Below are 25,591 nucleotides of genomic sequence, written 5' to 3'. Positions count from 1 at the left end.
CTATTCCGATAAAATATGTGCGAGCTAGCTTAAATGGCGACGGTTGCGAATTCGCCACGCGCACGCGTTTCAAATTTTCGGCCCATTCATTTTTTTTACGGGAACGCTCGCCGTGATGTCATCGACTTCGGGGGGGTGGCGTTCTCTTTGCCAAAAATTCATTTTCAATTTATCCCAGGTGTGTGCCAATTTTGGTGAGTTTTCGGGTATGTGGCGGGGGTCAAATTTGAGCTCAAAGGCGCGATAAGAAAGCGGAAAAATAATAATAATGAAACGAAGCAGAAACAATATAGAAGTTTTTGCAGTCAGGTGGCCTATATATTTCAATGCAGCCTGTCTTTTACTATAGGCTGGGCATGTCTTTTTGGCTTTAAACCCGTCTTTTGAGGGCTTTTTGGGGCTCTTTTGTGTTTTTGTCGTCATTTTTGCGACTACAATTTTAACGTTTGTGCGATGGTGTTGTGCGTGTGTGTGTGTATTTTTGTTGCGTTACACAATTGCCGTGTCGTTTTGTGCTTTGGGCGACTTTTGACCCCATTTTTTGGCGTTTTGACGCGTTTTTTTGACGTTTTGGACCTTTTTGAGTGTTCGACCCTCGTACCAGTTACAATATGGTCCTTGCAGTCTATGACTGCTGCGGGCCATAATAAACATTCGAAAAACAATATAGAAGTTTTTGCAGTCAGGTGGCCTATGTATTTCAATGCGGCCTGTCTTTTACTATAGGCTGGGCATGTCTTTTTGGCTTTAAACCCGTCTTTTGAGGGCTTTTTGGGGCTTTTTTGTGTTTTTGTCGTCATTTTTGCGACTACAATTTTGACGTTTGTGCGTTGGTGTTGTGCGTGTGTGTGTGTATTTTTGTTGCGTTACACAATTGTCGTGTCGTTTTGTGCTTTGGGCGACTTTTGACCCCATTTTTTGGCGTTTTGACGCGTTTTTTCGACGTTTTGGACCTTTTTGAGTGTTCGACCCTCGTACCAGTTACAATATGGTCCTTGCACTCTGTGAGTGCTGCGGGCCATAATAATGAAACGAAGCAAAAACAATATAGAAGTTTTTGCGGTTAGGATTTCCTATGTATTTCAATGCGGCCTGTCTTTTACTATAGGCTGGGCATGTCTTTTTGGCTTTAAACCCGTCTTTTGAGGGCTTTTTTGGGCTTTTTTGTGTTTCTGTCGTCATTTTTGCGACTACAATTTTTACGTTTTTGCGTTGGTGTTGTGCGTGTGTGTGTGTTTTTGTTGCGTTACACAATTGTCGTGTTGTTTTGTGCTTTGGGCGACTTTTGACCCCATTTTTTGGCGTTTTGACGCGTTTTTTTGACGTTTTGGACCTTTTTGAGTGTTCGACCCTCGTACCAGTTACAATATGGTCCTTGCACTCTGTGAGTGCTGCGGGCCATAATAATAATGAAACGAAGCAGAAACAATATAGAAGTTTTTGCAGTCAGGTGGCCTATGTATTTCAATGCGGCCTGTCTTTTACTATAGGCTGGGCATGTCTTTTTGGCTTTATACCCCTTCTTTGAGGGCTTTTTGGGGCCTTTTTTGGCTTTTTCGTGTTTTTGTCGTCCTTTTTGCGACTACAATTTTGTCATTTGTGCGGGTGTGTTGTGCGTGTGTGTGTGTATTTTTGTTGCGTCACACAATAGTTGTGTCGTTGTGTGCTTTGGGCGACTTTTGACCCCATTTTTTGCCGTTTTTACGCGTTTTTTTGACGTTTTGGACCTTTTTGAGTGTTCGACCCTCGTACCAGTTACAATATGGTCCTTGCAGTCTATGACTGCTGCGGGCCATAATAATGAAACAAAGCAGAAACAATATAGAAGTTTTTGCAGTCAGGTGGCTTATGTATTTCAATCCGGCCTGTCTTTTACTATAGGCTGGGCCAACCCGGTCTCATCCTAAAATGTGTAGTAGCTACATTTGTCCACATGGAAATGCGTGAGAGTTTTACAAAAACGCCCCCTAAACTGTGAGGGGGATACGTTTCATTTTTCTATTCATTTTCTACGAGCCTTCTCAGGATCACGTGACTTTGGAAGTTTGGCCTGCCGTGAGCAAAAAACATGGCGGATGCACGTTCATTTTTCGGTGGAATATCCCATAAAACAAGATATTTTGAGGACTAATTTTTATTTTGACAACATTTCTAGTGAGAAATATACCATTTTCTTTTAAAATATGCTTTCATTTTGGACATACAGTTTGTAGTTTGCTTGTTTCGTTCAACTTTTTCTCCCAAAGGCTCTGTTACGTTGGAGAAACACGTTAACTTTCATTCATATCTGCAGACGTGCGCGTGGGTCACGTGACTAATATGATTCTCTTTTTTTCCGCAGAAAATGCTATAAAATAAGAGTGATTGTGGACTAATTTATTTTTGAAAACATTTCTAGCAGAATATATCCCCTTTATTTTCGTAATATTGCAGACATGAAGTTGTTTGTTTGTTACGTTCAACTTTCCTCAAAGGATCTGAAAGCGTCTGATCTTTTCCATTCATATATGCGGGCTGACGTGGGTCACGTGACGTGCCTTTCTCTTTTTTTCCTGTGGAAAATCTCGTAAAAAGGTACGTTGCGATTTACTAATTTGTTTTATTTACATTTCTAGGGACCCGTGTATAGGTTTTCTCGTTCCGTGTTGCTGTTGCGGCGATCAGGCTTTGATTGACATGTGACAACAAACCGGAAAAATGTTGAGTTCAGGGACGGACCAAAGAGTTCTTTAAATTGATTTTTCTGCATTTTAATTTATTTACACTACGAGTCTAATGGTGTGTGATAGAAAAAACTATAAATATTATGATAAATGAGATGAAAAAATTATTTTGATGGAGTTTATAAAATATTAGGATCTATTATATTCTTTTTTCTTTAACTGTCAATTTTTTGACGTATCTCATATATTATAGTATTACAATGAAGTGGTCTAATTTATCTGTTAAAAAAGGTTTCATCACTGTTTCCTGTAGTAATTCTCAATAATGTTTTAAATAGGATATATTAAATAGGATATATTATCTAAAGTAAACAGGGTTTTAAGCCTTCAATTTGCCCCAATTGACATGAAGTGCGCATTTCGAAAAGCCAGTGAACGCAGCGTCATACGGGCACCCCCACCCCACTCCCCCGGAAACCCCCGGATGAACCCGCAGGAAGGCGCGCGGCTGAAGAACTTCTTGGACAGCTGGAAGGTGGGCGATGCTTTGAACTTTTCTCTGTAGAAATGTAATGTTTAGATTTGGGAAACCAGGGATGGGTTTTTAGTAAAAACGTGTTGGCTGTTTAGGATAAACGTTGAATGACGAGGCGTTTTTCCATCTTAAATTTAAAAGGCCGCAGGATCACGGTGAAGGCCTCTTCTGTAAAGAGGACGGGGGGCGGAAACGTCACGTGGTCTCCGCAGAGGTAAGTTTCCTTTTGGGTCATTTAGCCAGAAACGGGGGTCTGCAGCCCTTTAAACAGCTAAGAGCCTTTCTAATGTCTCACTGTCCAGAACTCAGTAGGACACACAAGGTGTCTCTTCAGCCTTTAGAAAATCAAACACTCATTTGCATTTATGTTATTTTGGAAACTTGATAACTACTGGGGTTTACAAAGGCTTTTTTTTTTTACACATTGTAGATTTTATGTTGTTAGTACATCTCAGCCAGTATTTCTTTAAGGGCCTATATCATGCAACATCAATGTTTTAAAATTTTAAAGTGTATTATAATGTTAATTCCTCACAAAAACTAATCCACAGCGGTATTTTGATCCATTCACGCATCTCTCAGCATTCCTCTGAAACCCTCTGAGCACCAGCCCCTCCCAATTCACAATAAGAGGGTCCTCACATTGTGACGTCATCATAAGTGAGGAGCAGCCTCTTCTAGGAAGAGCCTGTGCAGCTAAACCGCCTCCAGGCTAACAGACACGCCCACTTTATCAATGGAGCTAGCGGTGATCAGCAAAATGCTTTCATTGCACAATATTCACATCCATCTTTGCAAAAGTTTGGATGGAAGAAACGCAGAAACGCTGCCGACGCCGACTCTAGGTTGATGTCATGAAATAGGCGACACCCACAAGAAGAGAAAGGCGGAGCCTCAGAGCTCGAGGAAATAGTTTATTCTAAATGGCTAGCATGGGATAGGCCCTCTAAATTGTGCGTATTGACCTCAAATTGATTTTTTTTAGGGTACGTTGTCAGGTTTAAAAAAATTCTTCATAAATTTCTTAAAATATTGTGCATCACCGCTTGATAGATTATTGAAGCATTATGGGTACTGTAGTCAGGAGCCTGGCACAGTAATACTTTGCTTCAACTGTTGAGTAGATCACCAAGTTGAGTAAAGTTTGACTTATCTGACTGTTATGTTTTGCGTGATGCGCTGTGTCGTCTGAAAAATAGGATATTTGTTTGAATTAAAAACAGTTTTATTTTTTGTCGGAGAACCACAGAGGAGGGGTCAAGGAGCCACTTGTGGCTGTGGAGCCTCAGGCTGCAGACCCCTGGTCTAAACAGTTATGGCTGATTTGGCTGACCACATGTATTTATCCTAGCATTGTCAACAAAGTTAAAGAGCCGCTCCAATGGAAGTCATGTTTTTAAGATCAAACATTTTTCTCTTTATTGAGAACATTAACAAAAATATAAACACATACACAATAATATAAGATTAAAACTGTTTCTGAGTATTTATTCAAATCTCAATGGATCAGGAGAAGATAAAACTCATTGTCTCAAAAAGCTTATAGTTGTGACGCTCTAACTGCCATGAATGGGCCAAAGTCTCTACTCCGCTCCAATTCTGATGCATCCACTTGCAGACAAATACCGGTAGATCCATTAATGTCCTGAGTTCCCTTGTCTGAGCTGGTATCTGGCTCAAAAGTTTACACATGGATAGCTCCAATGTTGCTCATTGATTTTTTTTTTTTGCTATGCTAATGTCGGCTAGGGCTTGTGAGGTGCTATAAGCTAGCGGGAGAGAGAATCAACAAATGGTTTATGGGAAATTAGCAGAGGCAAACAGCTGCACCACAGCTCTGAGGTGAAATTCTTATGAGCTGCTGTGCTGCAGAAAAATGTCTTAAAAAAACAAAATGATCGTAATTAAAAAAAACACTGGGAACGATTTTATAATAGCTAAAAATTCTGTTGGAGTGGGACTTAAAGTCCCACTACAACAGAATGTCTGATTCCTGTTTCTTGTATGTATGTATATACATAAAAGAACCTCATGTTTTTTTCCCTTTCCTCTCTCAGACTGGTCAGTTATGTTGAGACAACATGTACAAATAGTTCCTGGACTGATCTTCTGCTAACTTTGAGATGGAGAGGCTGTCAGGTTCATCTGTTTCAGGGTCCTGCATGCTCTCCCTCCATGTTGGCTGTAGCAGTGGATGGAACTTGCTAAATGTACTGTTTTGAGAGCCAACTGGGTTGTGTAAAATTCTTTTGCACCTACATTTTTGATGGTATAAATGTTTTTCTTATGTAAACTTTTCTGTTCTTTTAGGCTCAGTGGTTATTTTGAAGATGCGTTTTTGACCAAAAACACTGTGGTGACCTCCTGTGAACTGCATTCATGGGGAAATAGAATATGTAAGGTTATTTTCATGGCCTCTTCCTTAAGAAAATGAACATGCCTGCATATATGTTTTATTGTATTTTGTGTCATATCATCATGTTAATATACGACATTTATTTGTTTTGATAGAATCCTGGAGATGGGAGATGTGGAGCAGGTAAGTTTGTGGCAGCACCAGAGTCCTCCAACAAGTCTTCTGGCAAAGTAAATGAGGAAGGATCGCAGTCTGCCATCGTGGAGTTTTGCTGAAAGGCCTGAACACGTTCCATCCATGCATCCATCTTCTTCCATTCATCAGGAACCAGGTTGTGAGGGCAGCAGTCTAAGCAAAGATGCCCACACTTCGCTCTCCTCCAGCTCCTCTTGGGGGACCCCGGGGCCAGCTGAGAGACGTAGTCTCCCCAGCGTGTCCTGGGTCTCCCTTAGGGCCTCTGCCCTTATTCCTGTTGGAGTTTTTTTCTAACCCCTTATGTTTCAAAAGTTTGCAAACATACATTTTGGTTGAAATGATGAGGATCCGAGGATGACATCAAGAAGGGACAACATCAGGGAAAGGGACTGAACCGACTGAACAGCTTCCTCTCTTCAGCAGACACATGTTCCGAGTACATATGTGTCAAAAACTGGTAAATACTCATTGAAGATGCATCCTTTTTGTGTAGTTTGTTTTCTCAGTTTAATACATTTTGATCCTTTCATTCTGCACAGACATCCTCGCCGTTCAGGCCAGTGGCTGGAACAAGCGGAAGTCAGAAAAGCTGGAGCAGACGTGAACGGAATGATACCTCCAGGTAAAGACTGTGGTAATGTTGTAGATAAATGTTGGCTTGTTTCTTTCATGTTACTCTCATGCTGTTGATGTGGAATATCTCTTGATTTCTTCAGTATTATTAATACATTAATTTCTTCCCACAAGGACCAATCAAAATGACCCAGAGAAAAACACTGAAGGGCTTTGTCTGAGCATCAGGAAAACAAGAATCAGCTGTCATCAACATATGGTAAAAATCTTTTGTAACCTTTGTGCTATCTTGTGACCCCCCCCCTCACATTGAGGTGTTCTCCCTACCATGACAAAGGTGGATAAAGGTGGAAAGATTTCATGTAATCCATGGACACCAGTGAAGATCACAAATCATTGAAGAAAAAAGGTTCAGAGCTCTGTCTAGTGGGTCTAGATGACCCAACTCCCAATGGTAAAGTGCCTAGGATAGAACAAGGGTTACACTTTCTAAAGTTGTTGCATAACTGATCAAGCATGATGTGATGGATTGCAGGTTATGGTGCCATGGTAAAGAACTAAAGGCTCTATGATGTCATGCTGCTGACCAAACTGCGGTTGGTGAAGTCCAGCAGCACTGCGGGTCCTTGAAGTGTGGTTGAAGAGCTCTCCTCCCAGCTTTTGGAAGGTTCTGCCCCACAAAGTCAGGAGGTTTCTCTTTGTGATCTGCATGGATGTCCAGGGCTTGTGGCATTTATGTGTTTTCTTCTTCATTTCATTTTTAGGCAGCACAGAGTCATTGATGGAGAGAGAACATGAGGGACTAATTGTCTGCTGAGGAGGAGACTTTCTTCAGTTCAAGCCCCAGCTCCACCTCTAAAAAAAGGCTTATATAAAGGAAAACCTCATTTCAACTTTGTACCAATAAATGACTTTTAATTGAAATGAGAGATTCTTTCTGAACTGCACCAATGAAGGGTTTTTCAACCTAAATTTCAACAATTACATTGTTTTTTACCTCCGTTCAAGTTTCTACAACACTAGCTAAACATTTCAGTGCTCACACCTGTGCTGAAGACACTTCTCATTTTAACTCAAACGTTTGGCCTTTGATTTGTATGTCCAACACCTTAGAATGAAACACTGACCTATTAAACTCATATAATAAATGTGCTATGCATCTCCAAATCCTTGTCAGGGTACAGACTACATTTTAATTGTAGCAAGACTGAAGTAAAATGTAGCAAAATGACAATGAGTTATCTTAAATTAGGGGTAAATGACATGAGAAATTAAGAATATTAGAAGTGTGGAGTGATATGTGTATTTATCAGTATGTTAGCTGCAGGAAGGGTGCTGTCCTTGACACGTCCCTTTACTCAGACAGGATGACAGGTAGGGAAGGGGGTAGCTGATGATCTGCTCCAGTATCTTCAGCACTGAAGCTTCTGCTGCTCTTCTTCAGTTTGATCTGAGAGCCAGACCAGGATACAGTTGGACTGGCTGAGCGGTAGGTTGCCAGCAGCTTCAGACGTGCTGATGTGCCTTGTTGATAACGTCCTGAATGTTAGGAAACCAAGTTAGATCAGCTGAGATGGGGATGCCAAGGAAAGGGAAGCTGTGAACCCTCCTCTGTGCCTACTATAGTCCAAGATGACTTTCATGGTCTCTTATTTGCCGATCAGCCTTACACTATACAGTTTCCGCACTTGTCTACAAAGTTCACCTCAGTGACCTTTAATAAGTCTTTGTTATTGGCAAGTTAATTACTTATATCCAAGACATGGAGATGTGGGTCCAGTATGAGCAGGATTTGGGAAATGGCAGTTGCCAAGAACTCACATGAAGTTTCAAGGTTTTTCCCTTTATTTGGAGGAAAAAAAGTTTTTGTCCTTTGTTTGTTATGCAGAATTGCAAACCTAGAAAGAAATCAAGTTGAAAGAATTTATATAAATTAATTTGCCCTTCTTTTGACCCTTCTACATCATGAATATTTGGTGGCTGTTGCTTGGCGACTGTGAGATCTCTCCATAGGATTGACATGGGCTGGGCCTCTCAATGACCTTGATATGATTGTTCTTCAGCCATTCCTTGGTTGCCTTGGCTGTAGGTTCTAGGTCACTAACCTGTTGGAAGACCCATCCATGACTGATTTGAAGGGTCCTGGCTTAAGGAGGGTAGGAAGTTCTCACTCAGGATTTTCCATTAATGGCTCCATCAACGTGGTGACGTAGCTCTGTGCAGAAAAATAGCCACAAAGCATAATGCTTCCACCTCCATGTTTGACAGTGGGGAAGCTGTTCTTGGGGTCATAGGTAGCAATTCTCTTCCTCCAAACCCAATGGTTGAGTTGATGCCAAAGAGCTCAGTTTTGAGCCAAACATTCCATTATGCAGAATAAAATGATAAAGCAAACCCTATTTTTCAGTGTGTGATTTTCATTTTTTCATAAATCTTAGGACAATTTAGATGATAAAAGTAATAAATATATGAAAACAGTATAATACAGTAAATATGTAAATATTTGATGTGATGAACAATGCTTATCTGATTTAGACCCAACATGGAATATTTTATGACAGACACACATCAAGTTGTGTTATTTAATGCTAGTAATTTAGACACAAATGATAGAAATGTTAGGTTTATATGTCAAAGAGGCCATGTGAAAATTTTAGTGCAAATACGCATGCGTGCGCGCCGTGCACATTAAGCCACCCCACCCCCACGTATCCGCGCGCCGGTCGGTGGGTGTTGGGCGTCAATAAAGGTAATCTGGTTGTCGCGCGTTCTGCATCTCTGCACGAGCTAAAGAAGTCTCAAAGGTAAGAAATGTAAACACAAGAGGCAGTAATGAAAATACTTTATGGTCATCTGAATGTATTTTCATCTGACAGATGAATGCAGCTGTTGTTATCACTGTGTGACAGAAGAGCGGTGCTGAAAAATACGGCCTCCATCGAGAGACTGAACGTAACACGACTGCAGGTTACTATGATCGTCATAGAAAAATGTATTAATTATTTGTTTCGACTGTATAGTTATTGTGGTGGAGCAGAGGAAGGGAGGCTTTGTGAGAATCGGGGTTACATTAGCTAATGATTATGGCAGCGCTCGCGCCACCGCCGGTTTCCCGGCAAAAAAAGGAACAGTAATTTACTGATATATTAAAGTGTTATGATTGACCTATTTAGGGTTTTTCTCCAAATTTAAACAAAAAACGTTGTAACAACGATCATCTGGACTTGGTTTTGTAAATATTTTAAAACAGTCTCTGTCTCAGAGACCTGGACTGACTGACTCCTCCCCCTCACGTTCCAAACAGGAAGTACAAGGAGCCAAAATCCTATAGACTTCTAAAGAGAAACAAACAGCTGTTAGTCAGTCATTCTATGGGTCAGATTAACCATTCTTGTTGTGATACCCTTTTCAACATGTTTTTTCTAATTCCAGTTAATAGTTTTACAAAACTGCTTCTTTATCACAAGTTATTCAAATTATAGACTGACCAACAGATGCCTCAGTAATAGCATGTGCCACCTTGAATGTTTGACAAATTCCACCAAGCTCACTTTCAGTGGAAGCAGTGTGGACTTTCAACAAGCTTACTCCTGATTGGCGACAGTAGTTGCCATAGAAACGTTGACTCAGATCAATCACTGTCAACTGGCTCCAACGTGGTGACGTCTTTATCACAGAGAAACGACGACAGAATTGAATTTGTTATGATGGATCTGGAAGGAAATGGGTGACGTCACACTCGCTCAGACCTTTTCTCTGATCCAGTCAAACTGCTTTTTTACCAGTTTTATTCCAGAAATCATTTTGGATAAGAGGAAAGACATCTTCAGCTCAAAACCAAGTCTTCATGACCTTTTTTTATAACTTTTCTTTTTAAAATTCAGAAATAATAACCTGCACATTCTTACAAAACTGTTAGACTTCAATTGCTACCTTAATTTAATTGTAAAACTAACAACCATTGTCATTAATATGGCAATATTTTCCCCAAATCTTATCAGAATGGGGAACTGGAGACATAAAAATTCTGCTTTTCCTATTTTCAGCTGAATCTGCCACGAGGCTCGACAACTTCTTGCATCAACTGTGATCGCTGTGGCCGCCAAAACATCCAAATGTCAGGCGGGCTACAAAGATTTCAGGCCAAAAGAGAACGCCTCACATGTGATGAAGTGTCTGTATTGGTATGTATTTACCATCTGTCACTCAGAGTCATTAACCAATTGTTGATCTGTTCACAGTGTTATATGATCATTTAAATTTTGACGATGACGATACAAAAATTGCTGCCAAACCTGCCAAAAAGTCCCGCCTCTTACCACACACATGTTGTGCCCCTAAGGTGCCCTAAGTTCCCTGATCAAGCAGAAACGTGCTTTGACTGGAGGAAGGCCTTGTATCAGGTATACTGGTAATAATAATTTTACATTCACCTCAGTCTGTTGTTTTAACTCATTATTCATGGAAGCTTGATGACACGACATCTTCAATCTGCTTGAACTCTAGTTTGATTAGAAACTTTCATTTGTGAACCGTCAGCAGATCTGGTCATGTCTCACCAAAACAACCACACTAATCATTTTATCATTTTCATCCATTAAGGTTGGAAAAACCAGCAGCCCTCCAGTGCTTCAGCCGTCCAACCATCAACCGTTTCAGACATCCATCCTCCCACCACTTCAGCCCCACAGCCGTCCACCAGTGTCCCAACTCCTGACATTTTACTATCCTGGTACAATCTTATTTTTCTGCACAGTTAGCAAAAATGATATGTTTTTTAAGAAATTCCTGTGTTTTTTTATCATCAACAAATGTTTCTCCAAAGAAATGTGAAACTACAGAATAATTCATCTGGTGGTTATTTTTACACTTTTCCTCAAATCTTTAATAAGAAAGAAATGATTCAGTTCAAGTTTACTTTAGCTTTTCTTTTTAATGGGCATTACAGTTGATATAAAACATATAACATGCAATTAAAATGCTTTGTAGTTAAAAACATTTTACACACTATTAAAAGATTCTATAAAATATTATTTAAAAAGAATCCTTTCCAAGAAAATGTTGACTACCGTATATCTTCCCATAGTAGCCCTGGCGTTTATTCCATCACAGACAGAACAGTGATGGTTAATGGGTTTATTTTGCAGCAAAATTTCATCAAGAAATGCAGACAAACACCAGCAGATGAACATTTCAGGATTTATTCAAATGATGAGAACATTGGATTGTGTTCTGATCAGCACTGGCTGTTGACGTTTCTTTTCTCCTTGAAGCATCAGCCTCCGTATCAAAAATCATGTTGGTTGTCATGAGGATCTCTTTCCTGGAGACACGCCCACCTTTCCGTCTTTGTGCAATAATTCATGTTCAAACCAGTTCTTCCTATTTGTCGCTTTTCTTTGCATTTCCACCAGTAAAAAGTAATACGACAAAATACTTGCAGAATTTGTAAAGATTTGGATTTTGTATTATTAATTTGCCTTTTTTAGTCTTTTATTATAAAATAACTATGCATTATTACTTTATTTTAACTAACACATTTATCTTAGTTTACAGTAGTCCTCTTAAACATCTCTTAAACAAGTTTACACTTTTCATCTTTCAGAATGCAGCCGTGTGATTGGAGGAAAAGATTAATATGCAATGAGGACATTTAAAGAAAAAAGGAGCAGTTTTTATTTTACATTATTACTATTTTAAAGTAGAACTCTAATGTATATAAATGCTTTTTTATTAATTTGTTTGGCATATTTACTGTGTTAGAGTTCTGATGATTGTTTTGAGTGGTAAACGTTTTTATTTTATTTATGAAACCCAGATGGAGTTAATGGAGTGCTAGTCATGTTTTATGTTGTATATATTATTAATGAATTTATTTATTTATTTTGAAGTGCCTATTTGCAAGTAAAGAAGGCGGGGTTATGGTTAAAATACGTACGGACAATCCAGCAACGTGCCTCTTCAACATGAATTTCCATCAGTTTTTTTGCTTGGTCGCAAATAAATAAGTCCAAATAATAATCAGCCTAATTTGTTTTTTTGTTTATTTAAAATTATATAAATCTTTTCTAATTTTGTCAATAAAAGGACAAAAGGGGTAGATGATGGATGCATGTCCAAATTTTATTATTCATGTTCTACAAGTTGTTAGATATTGATTATTTGATGCTTTTGTGCTATGCATTAAAATCAATGTAATATTGTAATTATTCATGAATATTTGAATAGTACTAATATTTCCTACAAAGGATAATTGACACTAATCAGATTAAAAACAGTCGTCCTGTAAGCACTGAGTGAACAAACTGTAGCCCATTGTCTATCACTGTTTGATTGAACCTTCTCTACTTTTCTTGCAGGGGGGGGGGGGTCATGGCCTCTACGCTGGATTCCAAAAAAGAGACAAAAAAACCCCTGACCTCAACCCCCACTCTTAGTCAGACATGTTTATTTTTTTTATTTACAATAATAAATAATATACTATGTACATTTATTCTGTTTTACTTTTTTATACTTAGTTTCCTTATTTCCTATAATATTTATTAGTAGTTGTTGTTTGTTGATGTTAGTTCTTTTTAGCCCCTTTTATGTTAAAATAGACGTAAATGATCCAGATGCTGATATTCTAATATATAGACAGATTTATGAATGAATTATTCTCAACAGAAGTTCAACGCTATTGTGGTAGCAGTTTGACTGTTTTACTGTAATCTGTCGTGCCTCACCCACTGTCCATCCCATAAAAAAGAACAATTCTACATCATTAACCTTTTTTTATTTTTATTCATATGGCACATTCATAAATACAAAGTTATAAATCATACCCCCCATTTTTCTAACTTTATCAATGAGTTCAAACAAAACATGAACACAATAAGAAACTCTGACAATAAGAAAGCATTTAAAACATTCAATCTGTGCGTCAGTTTCAATGTTTTTGTGAAAAATTTCATAATAATCCCCTGGTTTGTTTCTTTCTTGTTGCTTTTTGGAATTGTTGTTTTGAATTGTTACAGTCAATAAAGTTTGTATAAAAAACAACTGCAATCTGTCATGCGACATGATACCTTCCCTCTGAGAAACATTTGATGTTTTGTTTCTTTAAGTACCTGCAAAACAAAAAGTTTGCATTAGTAATGGAAACATTAATTTCTGTAAAAAATAAAAATAAACACCTGTTTGTCGCTGGGCTTATTTTTAAAACTTAATCTTCCCGATAAACGTGGGAGCAATCACAAAACCAGTTTAGAGCCAAACGTCTTTTTTTATTATTTACAGTGTATTTCTTAACTCAACTAGTTGATGTTGAAAAAATACGCTTGCATGGACGTTACGACAGAGTACATCGGTCCCTAGAAATGTTGTTAAACGTAAATATTAAACCTCAGACGATCTTATTTTACGAGATTTTTTTTCCACGGGAAAAAAAAGAAACTCGCGTCACATGACCCCACGTCAGCCCACAGATATGATGGGAAAGATCAGACATTGTACACAGTATTTAGACTTGTAGTGTGAATACTTTAACATGTAAAAGAATATTGAATAAAACAAATCGCTAAGTAAATTTAGAGAACTCTCCAGTCCGTTCCTGAACAACATTCTTCCGGTTTGTTTAAATGTCCTTCAAAGTCGCAACTACACAGCATGAAACCTATACACGGGTCCGCAGAAATGTAAATAAAAATAATTAATAAATAGCAACGTACCTTTTTACGAGATCTTCTATATGAAAAAAGAGAAACTCAGGTCACGTGACCCACGTCAGGCTGCATATATTTATGGAAAAGATCAAACGCCTTCAGATCCTTTGAGGAAAAGTTGAACGTAACAAACAAACTACGAACTGCATGTCTGCAATGAATGGATATTATGAAAATAAAGGGGATATATTCTGCTAGAAATGTTTTCAAAAATAAATTAGTCCACAATCACTCCTATTTTATGGCATTTTCTGCGGAAAAAAAGAGAATCATATTAGTCACGTGACCCACGCGCACGTCTGCAGATATGAATGAAAGTTAACGTGTTTCTCCAACGTAACAGAGCCTTTGGGAGAAAAAGTTGAACGAAACAAGCAAACTACAAACTGTATGTCCAAAATGAAAGCATATTTTAAAAGAAAATGGTATATTTCTCACTAGAAATGTTGTCAAAATAAAAATTAGTCCTCAAAATATCTTGTTTTATGGGATATTCCACCGAAAAATGAACGTGCATCCGCCATGTTTTTTGCTCACGGCAGGCCAAACTTCCAAAGTCACGTGATCCTGAGAAGGCTCGTAGAAAATGAATAGAAAAATGAAACGTATCCCCCTCACAGTTTAGGGGGCGTTTTTGTGAAACTCTCACGCATTTCCATGTGGACAAATGTAGCTACTACACATTTTAGGATGAGACTGGGTTGGCTGGGCATGTCTTTTTGGCTTTAAACCCGTCTTTTGAGGGCTTTTTGGGGCTTTTTTGTGTTTTTGTCGTCATTTTTGCGACTACAATTTTGACGTTTTTGCGTTGGTGTTGTGCGTGTGTGTGTGTATTTTTGTTGCGTTACACAATTGTCGTGTCATTTTGTGCTTTGGGCGACTTTTGACCCCATTTTTTGGCGTTTTGACGCGTTTTTTCGACGTTTTGGACCTTTTTGAGTGTTCGACACTCGTAGCAGTTACAATATGGTCCTTGCAGTCTATGACTGCTGCGGGCCATAATAAAAAAACTTTCGAAAAACAATATAGAAGTTTTTGCAGTCAGGTGGCCTATGTATTTCAATGCGGCCTGTCTTTTACTATAGGCTGGGCATGTCTTTTTGGCTTTAAACCCTTCCTTTGAGGGCTTTTTGAGGCGTTTTCGTGTTTTTGTCGTCATTTTTGCGACTACAATTTTGTCGTTTGTGCGGTGGTGTTGTGCGTGTGTGTGTGTATTTTTGTTGCGTTACACAATTGTCGTCTCGTTGTGTGCTTTGGGCGACTTTTGACCCCATTTTTTGGCGTTTTGACGCATTTTTTTGACGTTTTGGACCTTTTTGAGTGTTCGACCCTCGTACCAGTTACAATATGGTCCTTGCACTCTGTGAGTGCTGCGGGCCATAATGATTTGGCCTCTATAGGCCACCACATTTGATTTGAAATAAAACATCTACAATATGAATGATGTGCAGACTTTAAAGCTTAATTCAAGGGGTTGAACACAAAGATGTGATAAAACATGTAGAAATTATATTGCTCCTTCTTTCAGAGGCTCAAAAGTAAGAAACACGACTTTAAATAAAACGTGTCTTGTGGATATATTGTTGAGAATCCTTTGCAGGCACTGAATGTCTTGAGTCTGGAAGCCACGGACATCACCAAACGCTCAAAGGTCACCAAAGGTTTCCTCCTTTTTGATGCTTCTGCAGGCCTTAACTGCAGTTGTCTTTACTTGTTTGTGGGTCTTTCCGCCTCACGTTATGTCTTGAGCAAGTGAAATGCACATTATGTTCAGAGCTGTGATGAGATGATGATGAAACTGGGCCATTATATATACATAGAATATTCCACTTGTTTGCGTTGAAAAACTCCTGGGCTGCTGTTGCAGTATTCTTTGGGTCATTGTCCGTCTGTACCAGGGGTCGGGAACCTTTTTGGCCAAGAGAGCCATAAAACGCCACATATTTTTAAATGTAATTTAAAAAGAGCCATACAGTAATGTAGCGTCCCTTTTCCACACTGAGGCACGGAGACTTAACCTCTTTTAAGGTTCTTTATTCTGGTTACTGCAGACCACAACAAACGCCGTAAAATTAATTCAGCAACTCCTGAATTTCTCCCACTGAGACGAGAGCGCTTCTCCCAACTTTATATTCCCCTGCTCCCGCTCCAGCTCTCACATTTCCCTTATTCGGCCCATAGCTGAACCCCATTGGTCCAAATTAACTAACAACAGGCTGAGCGACAGAACTGAGAGCCAATCAGATCTCTGCTTGATGCGTTTAATGAACTCCAGAACTTATAACGCGGCCCAACAGCCACCCAGTCCAACTCAGACCGCAACGATATGTTTGAAACTAAATATACAAGTGAATGTGTGCATTTGATGTCATTTCAACACTTTTAAAGTACAATAAGTCTGCGGATTATTTTTAATAACATTGTTATGCTATTGCTAATAAATGATGAGTATTTCTCGTGGTAGTTTTGCTGATTGTCTGGTCTGGTTGATACGTGGTGAGTTTCTGCTTCATGCAGGCGTTGATACTTTAAACGTGATCTTATGTCTGACTGCTCTTTAGATGTGAGAAAGACGCTCACATGCAGACGTGGAGACAAACACACACTCACACGCTGCAGTGAGTGACGGGCAGCGGGTTTTACGTTTTTACAATCCCTGCGCGATTCACCTGCTGCCTGTCCCCACAACACCTCAGCCCCACCCTCTGCTTTCTCCCTCACACATCCCGTCCCCGCAACTCCGCGCTCTTTCTCAGAGACGGGAGCGCGCAGTTTTAGGCACGGCAATTCACTGGTTTCCAGCTGGTACAAACTCTGTGAAATAATAGATAATAGTAAATTGATAGTGCAGGTGTAGATTTTTCTCTCCAAGCACCGCTACTACTACGCGCCTCTGGCATCGCATCGCGCCCGAGAAGGACTGGACTAATGATAAAAAAAAGTATAATTAAAGATTTGTCTGCGAGCCACATGTGACCATCAAAATAGCCATATATGGCTCGCGAGCCATAGGTTCCCGACCCCTGGTCTGTACTGTGAATCGCCGTCCAATCGCAGCATTTGGCTCACGTGACCCCGTGATGCCGGACGCCGTGCATGCCCGTGCCATCACGCTGTCTCCACCGTGTTTTACAGAAGATGTGGTGTGCTTTGGATCAAGGGCTGTTTCAATTCTTCTCCAAACTTTCCTCTTCCCATCATTCTGTTACAGATTGATGGTCTCGTCTGTCTAAAGAATGCTGTTCCAGAACAGGTCTGGCTTCTTTAGGTGGTTATTGGCAACGTCAATTCTGGCCTTTCTGTTTTTGAAGCTCATCAGGGATTTGCAGCTTGTGGTAATTAATGACGTCTTCTCTCTGTGGTGGATTTAGGAATTGATACACCAACTTCCTCAAGTGTTCTTCAGAGGCTGTGAAGAATTTTTTCTTCACCGTCTGTGATCATCCACCACTGTTGTCTTTTGTGGACGTTCAGGCCTTTTGGAGTTCTCAAACTCAGTATGTATGTACCAAACTGTTGACTTGGCCACTCCCAATATTTCTGCCACCTTTCTGATAGCGTTCCTCCTTTTTCCTAGCCTCAGGATGGTCTGTTTCACTTCCATAAAGAGCTTTTAAAACTGCCAAACTGATGACGGGTAAATGAGGAAAGAGCCCATGCAACCTTTTTTTTGTTTTCAACCTTCTGAGTCATTTGTCCAATTTCTTTGGGTTCCTTAAAGAAGAGGTGGCCACAAATGTAATAGCTGTTAATCCTAAACCCTTGCTCCAATTGGGATTCGGATGCTCTCATATGACATCTGAGACTTTGCACTTTAACCCTTGTGCTATCCTAGATGACCCCACCCTTACATTGACGTGTTCTTCCTACCATGACAAAGGTGGATAAAGGTGGAAAGATTTCATGTAATCCATGGACACCAGTGAAGATCACAAATCATTGAAGAAAAAAGGTTCAGAGCACTGTCTAGTGGGTCTAGATGACCCACCTCCCAATGTTAAAGTGCCTAGGATAGCACAAGGGTTACGCCCATATTGAATAAAAAGGAAAGAAATATTGACAGGCCAAATACACACCTCAAATAACAAAACTGTCCAAATATTTCAGGGCCTGACTGTATATATCCATACATTCACATACACTTGTAAATAATTCAGTTGTTACTATTAATCATAAATAAACACATTAACTCAAAAACTAGTTTTTTCGATTTAATTTAATTTTTCGATTTAGTCTTACACATTCATGGAGCAGTTTTTACAACATTAATATAAAAACATTGTACTTCTACGGACATTTAGAATCCGAAGAATTGTAAGCTTTTAATGAAAGCTGTGCAATTTCAAGATGACTCAATGAACACCAAAGTAATGACAATTTAACAAAAATGACTTTGCTCTTAGGTTTGATGCTATCTGATTTATTGGCTCATTTAAACCCAGGACATTTTTAGCTGTGGCTTTGGACCAGGCGGTAACACTTGCAGGTGGGGGGCGGGGCGTAGCAAAACTTTGCAGAACAGCAACTGAACTTTTTATTTCATCAATGGTCGCTGCTTTGATTCATGGGAACTCTGGGGGGAGTGATTTTTTTCTCTTAGTTTGCAATATTTTCTTCACAGCATTTCAGTTTGCTTAATGAGGTGTTGAGGTTTAATGATTGACAGATGGTGATCGTGGTGGATTCTGGGAACTCTGGCATTCCCTCCGTGTTAGCTTCAGCATGTACGCTAATTTTGGGTTTTGTTCTGCTGTCGGGCTGTAAACTGTTGTAACACGCTCTCTGGGAGTTTTTCACCCGTAAGTTCTAAAAAAATTACTTTATAATTGACATTTTTAAACCATAAAAATATATATTATAGTTGTTTCCGTTAATTCCACAGTAATTCAATTTAATTATTTTCAAAATGTTTTCAAATTAACATCTTCAATTATTTGTTATGATTTTTAATTTTTAAAACATTTTCTCAGTATTTTCATTTGTTATTTTCTTTTCTAAAGGTCATAATATATAAGGACAGCATTAAGATGTTACAGCAGAATCTCTTCATTTAAAGTGACTGACATCCCACAGTTTTAAAGTAAAACCATGACGACATCCAACCTTTTTATTTTTTTGTTTTTTTACTTGTCCTGTCCAACAGCTGGGCAGACAGATGAGAGCTGAAGGCCTCTTGTGTTGGACATATTTTACTTTAACAACAGGGGTTCTGAATTTTTTGACAAACTAGAGGTACGTCTGAATAAACCCCTTTTGGAATCGAGTCCAAACTTTATTCATTTTAATCTTTTGTGTTGGATCGGACGGAAAAGGAAAGGAGGGGGGAAGAGAGAGGGATGTTAAAGAGGGGGGGATAGTAGGGTGATTATAGAAGGAGGGGGGGGGGGGTAAAACCATGAAGCAGCATAAAGCAACAAGTTTTTGGATGGTTATACTCATTACAGTGAGGTTCAGATGTAATACAGGTCTATAAAGGCGGGGCCTGTCCACACACGCATTCATATGTTATAACATAACTGTTGGCTCCTAAAATGTTCACATGTCAACATGTACACAATACAAATAATGTTCACACACGCATACTTATGCCTTCACACCAACTAGTGTGAGATATTTCATTCAATCACGCAAACTATTTGTGCAAAGGTGAGCTAAAACCTGTGCTCAGGTGAGTGTTTATGCTCTTCTAAAATGGATGATGGAATTTAAAAAAGAAGGAGGGAGAATGACCAGCCATCCCCACACCAAGACCCCCGCCGCAGCGGCAGCCAGAACCCCCCCAACACCCGCACGGCAGCAGGTAGAGAACAACCGCCCTCTGGGTGATCACATCCACCACCCAGGCAAGGGCCAGCAGGACCGCCACGGGGGCCCCCAAAGCCAGAGAACGGTGAGGCATGGGGGGACAGAGAGTGCAAGCTCCAGCCCAACCAGGAGAGCAGCCCCCACCACCCAGGAGTTCTTAGCATCCCCCCACCTTAACCCCAGGTACGAGCCAGGATCCCCCAAGGGAGACCCACCCCGCGCTCCAGGCAGCTACCCACCCAGCCCATGATTGGTCCAGTAGAGAGCAAGGCAGGGGCAGATGGTCCAATGTCCCACCTTCTTTGTGAAATGCGTGTGTTTGTATTGGAATGTATATTTTGAGGAGTAAAGGGTGTGTGTACTAAGAGGGTGCAGTTAAAATTGGCAGGTAGGGCACTGAGAGGATGTGAAGAATAGTTAGAAACTGTCTTTAACTTTTATTACACTAATGGTTTAAACTTAATTCACTGAGCATGTATTGTCATCTCAAAATTATATTACATTTGAAGAAAGCACAGCCAAACTATTGTTCTAACAGTTTCTTCCCATACTCCCTCTTTTCTGTGCATGTTTTCTGCTGAGCAGGCCTCAGACTTATCTTCACTTTAGCCTTGGAGGTTCTCTCCAGCAGTAACCTGTGGGCGTGATTTTCACACGAGGTCCATCAGACGATCTTCTGAATATGCAAATGCAGGGTTTTTATACCAAAGCCCATCCCTGAGCTCGTTGGTTCGGACTTTGAATGTACCATGTTCATGTCTGTCCCCTTCGTATTTGTGCGAAGTAAAACCTCCACAAAAGCTAAGTAACTGTCTCTGAGTCATTATTCTTTATTTTTGTGTGCAAGAAACTGACGGGTACGAACCTAAAATTTAATACAGTCCTTTCTAGAGAATCCAGTTTCTTCACATTTGGTCCTTCTGAGCCGGCCGGCGCGCCTTGGACATCGCTGGAGCCCCTGGGGGAGGGGTTGTCCGAAAACCACGCGTGGTCTGAGACTACGGTCTCAGCATTGACCCATCCGACTTCAGGATCGGTGGCCCTGCCCTTGGATCCGGTGGTGCCCTCGGCGTCGTCTGACCCTCATCAAATAACGAGGTTTATTGCTTGAAGTGAGTACGCCACACAGAAAGTCTGTCCTCTCTTTACTTGTTAGGGCCTAATGTTAACTGTGTCTGTGTCTTTGTGTATGCGTGCATCAATGTTGGGGGAAGAATAGAGAAGCGGCTGCAGTGTAGGCATAAGTGTAGGTGCAGCCGCGGCGAGTGAAGCCGAAGACATAGAGCCTTGGATGGCTGAGTATGACTTTTGAGACGAAACGGAGCTCCGGGAAACAATGTGTGTGTAACGCTTTTTATGTCTCTCCGTCTATGTCTGAGTTTGCCCTTTTTCGACGGCCCCTGTGGTGTGTGCTCTATTTGATTAGTGCCTCGTTCTAAAACAGAATAATGACTCAGTTGACAAATAATTAGGTTTCTTTTCTGATTCTCCAAGCTTTTTCTGCTGATTAGATTCAGCGCTGGAGAATCCATAAAACGGGTTATTTGGGTGGGAACTCTGGTTTGTGATTGAAATTGACAACGTTGTAGCTGATCGTCGATCAAAAACCTCAAAAAGATGGGTGGGACTCAGTCACAAAATCTAACAAAGACCGTAAGAAAGCCCATTGCTCAGGTTCAGAAAGCTTTTCATAAAGTTTGGAAGTATGTGGAAAGTCAGGATCAGACATTAATCAAGTATTTGGATCAATGGGTTAAAGATTATGGATTCAATAGAAAATTAAGCAGCCTCAGAGTGCAGGAGAGTGTAGAAGGAGGGGGGAGCAGCTTCTCAAATCAGAGTGCGCGTGCCCGAGCCTGCAGACAGGCGGATGAGAACTTGCAGAAAGGAGGGGTGATTTCTCCATTGTAAGCAGATATAACAGCTTTCTCTGCTCTCCGAATAATGATAGGACGTGTTTTAGTGTGTATTTTAGTGTTTAGGACATGGACTAGGGTAGATGTTCAGAAAAAGCTATAGAAAGTATCATTTCTTACAAAGCAGACGTGGATGAGTTTGTGCAGGACACACCTCCCTCTTGCATAAACATGATCAGACTCAGATGGCGGATGTCGCCTTCCCTTTTTTTAGTTCACTCTCCCCTGCTCATAAAACGTTTGATTGCAGCCTCCTGACCCCACTGATCAGGTCCCTGCATTTCTGCTTGTAAATCAGGATTGACCCCTTAAAAGCATTCCTGAGGATCTCTGGTTCACTAACTCGCCTTGCATTTTTTTTTTTTTTAATGGACATGTATGCTAATTTTTCTAAGTTTCAACTCTCAGGGCAATAAGTGCGGTAAAACCAAACTCCAGCTGGCCCAAGCACAGGTTAAAATTTTTTGGGACATTTAGTTTCTGTTTCTAGCAAAATTATTTCTCTCCCCGGACCTCACCACCTTATCTGATCAGCCCCCCACCTTCACTCACTCGCTGTAAGCTGCAGCTGCTTGCGCGGCTGATAGTTGAAACAATGTCACCTGTGATTCTCTTGTGCGAATTCTCCAGAATCACATGCAGTATGCTCTACTCTCTTCTGTCCAAGCTTTCCCATTAGTCAAACTGTTATCAGCCTGTTCATGCTGCTGTTGAAATGAGACGCAGTTCTTGTCTGTTTCACTTTCAATGTGTTTTTTCACAATTATTATTATTTTTTTTAATTTTTATTTATTTTACTTTTTTCCTGATTTTTGTTTCTACTCTCATGCCTGGCTCTACTGACATCATTGATGATTTACATGATTGTTTGAAGAAAGCTGTGAGAACAAGGGAACGCATTGAGTCTGCCTCCAGCTCTCTCCTCCCCACAGACTCTGCATCCCGACCAGAAGGCCTCTGTCGGTGACCTGCTTTACCTGAAGGCCATTCAACGGACTGATTGGTCACACCCGAGGTGGACGGGACCCTTCAAGGTTCTCCTCGCTATGCCAACTGCAGTCTGACTTGCTGAACGACCCTCCTGGATTCACGTAAGCCACTGTAAATTGCTGAGAGCCTATCAGACTGACATTTTGCGACACATCCCTGGTTGAAGTCCAACTACGAAGTGTGACACTACTCCTGGCGAGGGGCGCTCCCTGGTGTGTTTCCTCTAGCACTGCTCTCTTCCAGCTACAGTGAGCTTCGAACCAGCTGACATGGGTTTAGCTGTTGCTCGTGGTTTCATCTTGTACTTTTATTCCCTCTTCCTCTGGAGATCTCACTCACATCATCAGTGAGGTCAAGGCCCTTAAATCACACATTTCTTCTTAGATGACTGACACCTACTGGTCTGGGTCCCCACTTTATTGGTTTACTTCTGGTGGAGTGTACTGATAAAACTAGTCACTCCGGTCCTCTGTGTGTTGTTTTTCTTTTTTCTTTTCGTCACCTGTTTGATTCCATGTGTCAAATGAATGATGCTGTCAGGCCTCTACCGACTCTATCAGCATTATGCCAACAATTAACCTAATTCGCATCCGCTCGTGGTTGAACCTGGTCTTTACAGATTTATTTTATTGTTTTTCTTTTGTTTGAGTTGATTTTTTTTATTTTTTTTTATTTTCTTTATTTATTAATTTGTTTCTTGTTCTATGTAACTTTAATTAAGGATTTTGTGCCGAGGTTTGGACTGGTGATGCATGCGTATCCTTAGTGGTGGCTGCTGAGGGGCACAGAGTCGTTGATGAGTTTTGCCCTCCCTGATCGCTCACTGAATGTTTCACACAGATGGTATAAGTTTAGCCCTGGAGGTTTTCGCATCAACACTCATGTATCACCTACCACCTCTGATATGCTCATTTATTCACGTTGATTTTAATGTTCTTGTGTATTTACCTGTATCTCTACACCTTTGTTTTCGATGCAGAGCCGATATGCTGCCTATACTGAAAATCTTCGTGAAATGGTATATGGTTGATGATGAGAGGAGTTCTGCTGACTTTCCATGTATAATTTTGATATGACAAACAGGGGGGTATGTGAAGAATAGTTAGAAACTGTCTTTAACTTTTATTACACTAATGGTTTAAACTTAATTCACTGAGCATGTATTGTCATCTCAAAATTATATTACATTTGAAGAAAGCACAGCCAAACTATTGTTCTAACAGTTTCTTCTCATACTCCCTCTTTTCTGTGCATGTTTTCTGCTGAGCAGGCCTCAGACTTATCTTCACTTTAGCCTTGGAGCTCCTCTCTAGCAGTAAACTGTGGGCGTGATTTTCACACGAGGTCCATCAGACGATCTTCTGAATATGTAAATGCAGGGTTTTTATACCAAGCCCATCCCTGAGCTCGTTGGTTCGGACTTTGAATGCACCATGTTCATGTCTGTCCCCTTCGTGTTTGTGTGAAGTAAAACCTCCACAAAAGCTAAGTAACTGTCTCTGAGTCATTATTCTTTATTTCTGTGTGCAAGAAACTGACGGGTACGAACCTAAAATTTAATACAGTCCTTTCTAGAGAATCCAGTTTCTTCACAGAGGACATCTCCTGATTACTTGGTGGGGAGGGACATCACCCTCCCCACCAAGGGGCCCTAAATGTCTACGGTGCAAATAAAACCGAGGGGGGGGGGGGCTATTCCATACGGCAACCACGGGAGGGGGACCACTGCCAAATAGCTCCTCCCCCCAAGGTGCATCGCAGGCTGGAACCTCCCCCCCATCACCCTAATAAGAGATTATATGAGGAAAAGGGTAAGTTGGGGACAGCTGGTAGACTGTCCCCCGGTTGTCAAACAGCCGGGGGGAAACCCCACCCCCCAGGCCCCACACCACCCACCCCACACAGAGAGACAGGAGCATGAAGGCGCCGCCCCCTCCCCTCTGGAGCAAGCCTAGGACCCCGCCCCCAGGCGCCGCCCCAGCCAACCCGCCGGGGCAACCGCCGATTGCCTCAACGGGGACACCAACCTGTCAAACCTCCAAGATCCCGTACCGATAGTGGACCCTCCCCCTCCCCGAGGCAGCCACCCCTCAGAAAAGGGCCAGCACTCCTCCAGACCCTGCGGCCCTGGTGGATGTCACCTAGAGCGGGCCCTAAGAGAGTTTCCCCAACCCAGAGCCAGGGAAGGAGTGATCCCAGCCCCAGGTGCAGATGGGCAGCCCATCCAGCACCGCTGGACTGCCGTGGGAACTGTATCATTTTTTGTTAATGAGGATGTAATTGCAAAACTTTTCTTATTAAAACATTCCAAAATAAATAAAATTGTTTCTACACAACATGATGAAGTGTTTCATTGTACTTTATTTTATTTTTGCAAAGCATTTAGTCTTAGCTTTGATCTTAAATCTTCTCCATCTCATGCACTTGTTAATTTGTTGACGGTCCCTAAGAGACCCCACTGGAGATCCAATATCCAAACTAAAACTAACTTCACTGCAAGATCAAGCCCCTGATATTCAATCAGATGTACACAAAAGTCCATCAACATTCAAACAACTTTTGCTCTGTGGACCGATCTCCCTGTGAGTCATAGACTGTTTATGGTCATTGTGCTAACTTGCAGATCTGAGTAAAGTAACTGAACACAGTTTCACTGATTTAACCCTTGTGCTATCCTAGGCACTTTAACATTGGGAGTTGGGTCATCTAGACCCACTAGACAGTGCTCTGAACCTTTTTTCTTCAATGATTTGTGATCTTCACTGGTGTCCATGGATTACATGAAATCTTTCCACCTTTGTCCACCTTTGTCATGGTAGGGAGAACATGTCAATGGTCATCTTGACTCCATAGGA

At 40.8% G+C, this 25,591-nt stretch overlaps 3 long non-coding RNA genes across 16 annotated transcripts; 2 read left to right on the top strand and 1 right to left on the bottom strand.

Annotated features, from left to right (window-relative positions):
- Positions 1–1,874: 1,874 nt before the first annotated feature.
- Positions 1,875–13,363, top strand: LOC105358540 (uncharacterized). Of its 14 annotated transcripts, none has more exons than XR_013655879.1 (13): positions 1,875–2,154; positions 2,475–3,198; positions 3,340–3,412; positions 5,509–5,594; positions 5,710–6,206; positions 6,289–6,371; positions 6,497–6,581; positions 6,660–6,776; positions 6,858–7,004; positions 7,087–9,126; positions 9,199–9,289; positions 10,369–10,506; positions 10,925–12,344. It is a non-coding gene; the product is annotated as an uncharacterized LOC105358540 (long non-coding RNA). The 14 variants fall into 14 exon arrangements; XR_013655877.1 differs by lacking the exon at positions 6,660–6,776 and adding an exon at positions 10,665–10,725 and having other exon boundaries at positions 1,876–2,154; XR_013655880.1 differs by lacking the exon at positions 6,660–6,776 and adding an exon at positions 10,665–10,733 and having other exon boundaries at positions 1,876–2,154.
- Positions 13,082–15,407, bottom strand: LOC144992087 (uncharacterized). The gene is made up of 2 exons (XR_013655883.1): positions 14,032–15,407; positions 13,082–13,431 (listed from the first exon to the last, which is right to left on the bottom strand). It is a non-coding gene; the product is annotated as an uncharacterized LOC144992087 (long non-coding RNA).
- Positions 15,408–20,557: 5,150 nt separating this feature from the next.
- LOC144992086 (uncharacterized) lies at positions 20,558–24,225 on the top strand. Its single transcript, XR_013655868.1, has 2 exons — positions 20,558–20,942; positions 22,679–24,225. It is a non-coding gene; the product is annotated as an uncharacterized LOC144992086 (long non-coding RNA).
- The last annotated feature ends 1,366 nt before the right edge of the window (positions 24,226–25,591 follow it).

This window comes from Oryzias latipes, chromosome 5 (assembly GCF_053564925.1).
Source record: "Oryzias latipes strain Hd-rR chromosome 5, Olatipes_Hd-rR_3.1".
Taxonomy (NCBI): domain Eukaryota; kingdom Metazoa; phylum Chordata; class Actinopteri; order Beloniformes; family Adrianichthyidae; genus Oryzias; species Oryzias latipes.
Note: the sequence above shows the minus strand (reverse complement) of the source record. Positions and strands in the feature narration are given on the sequence as shown.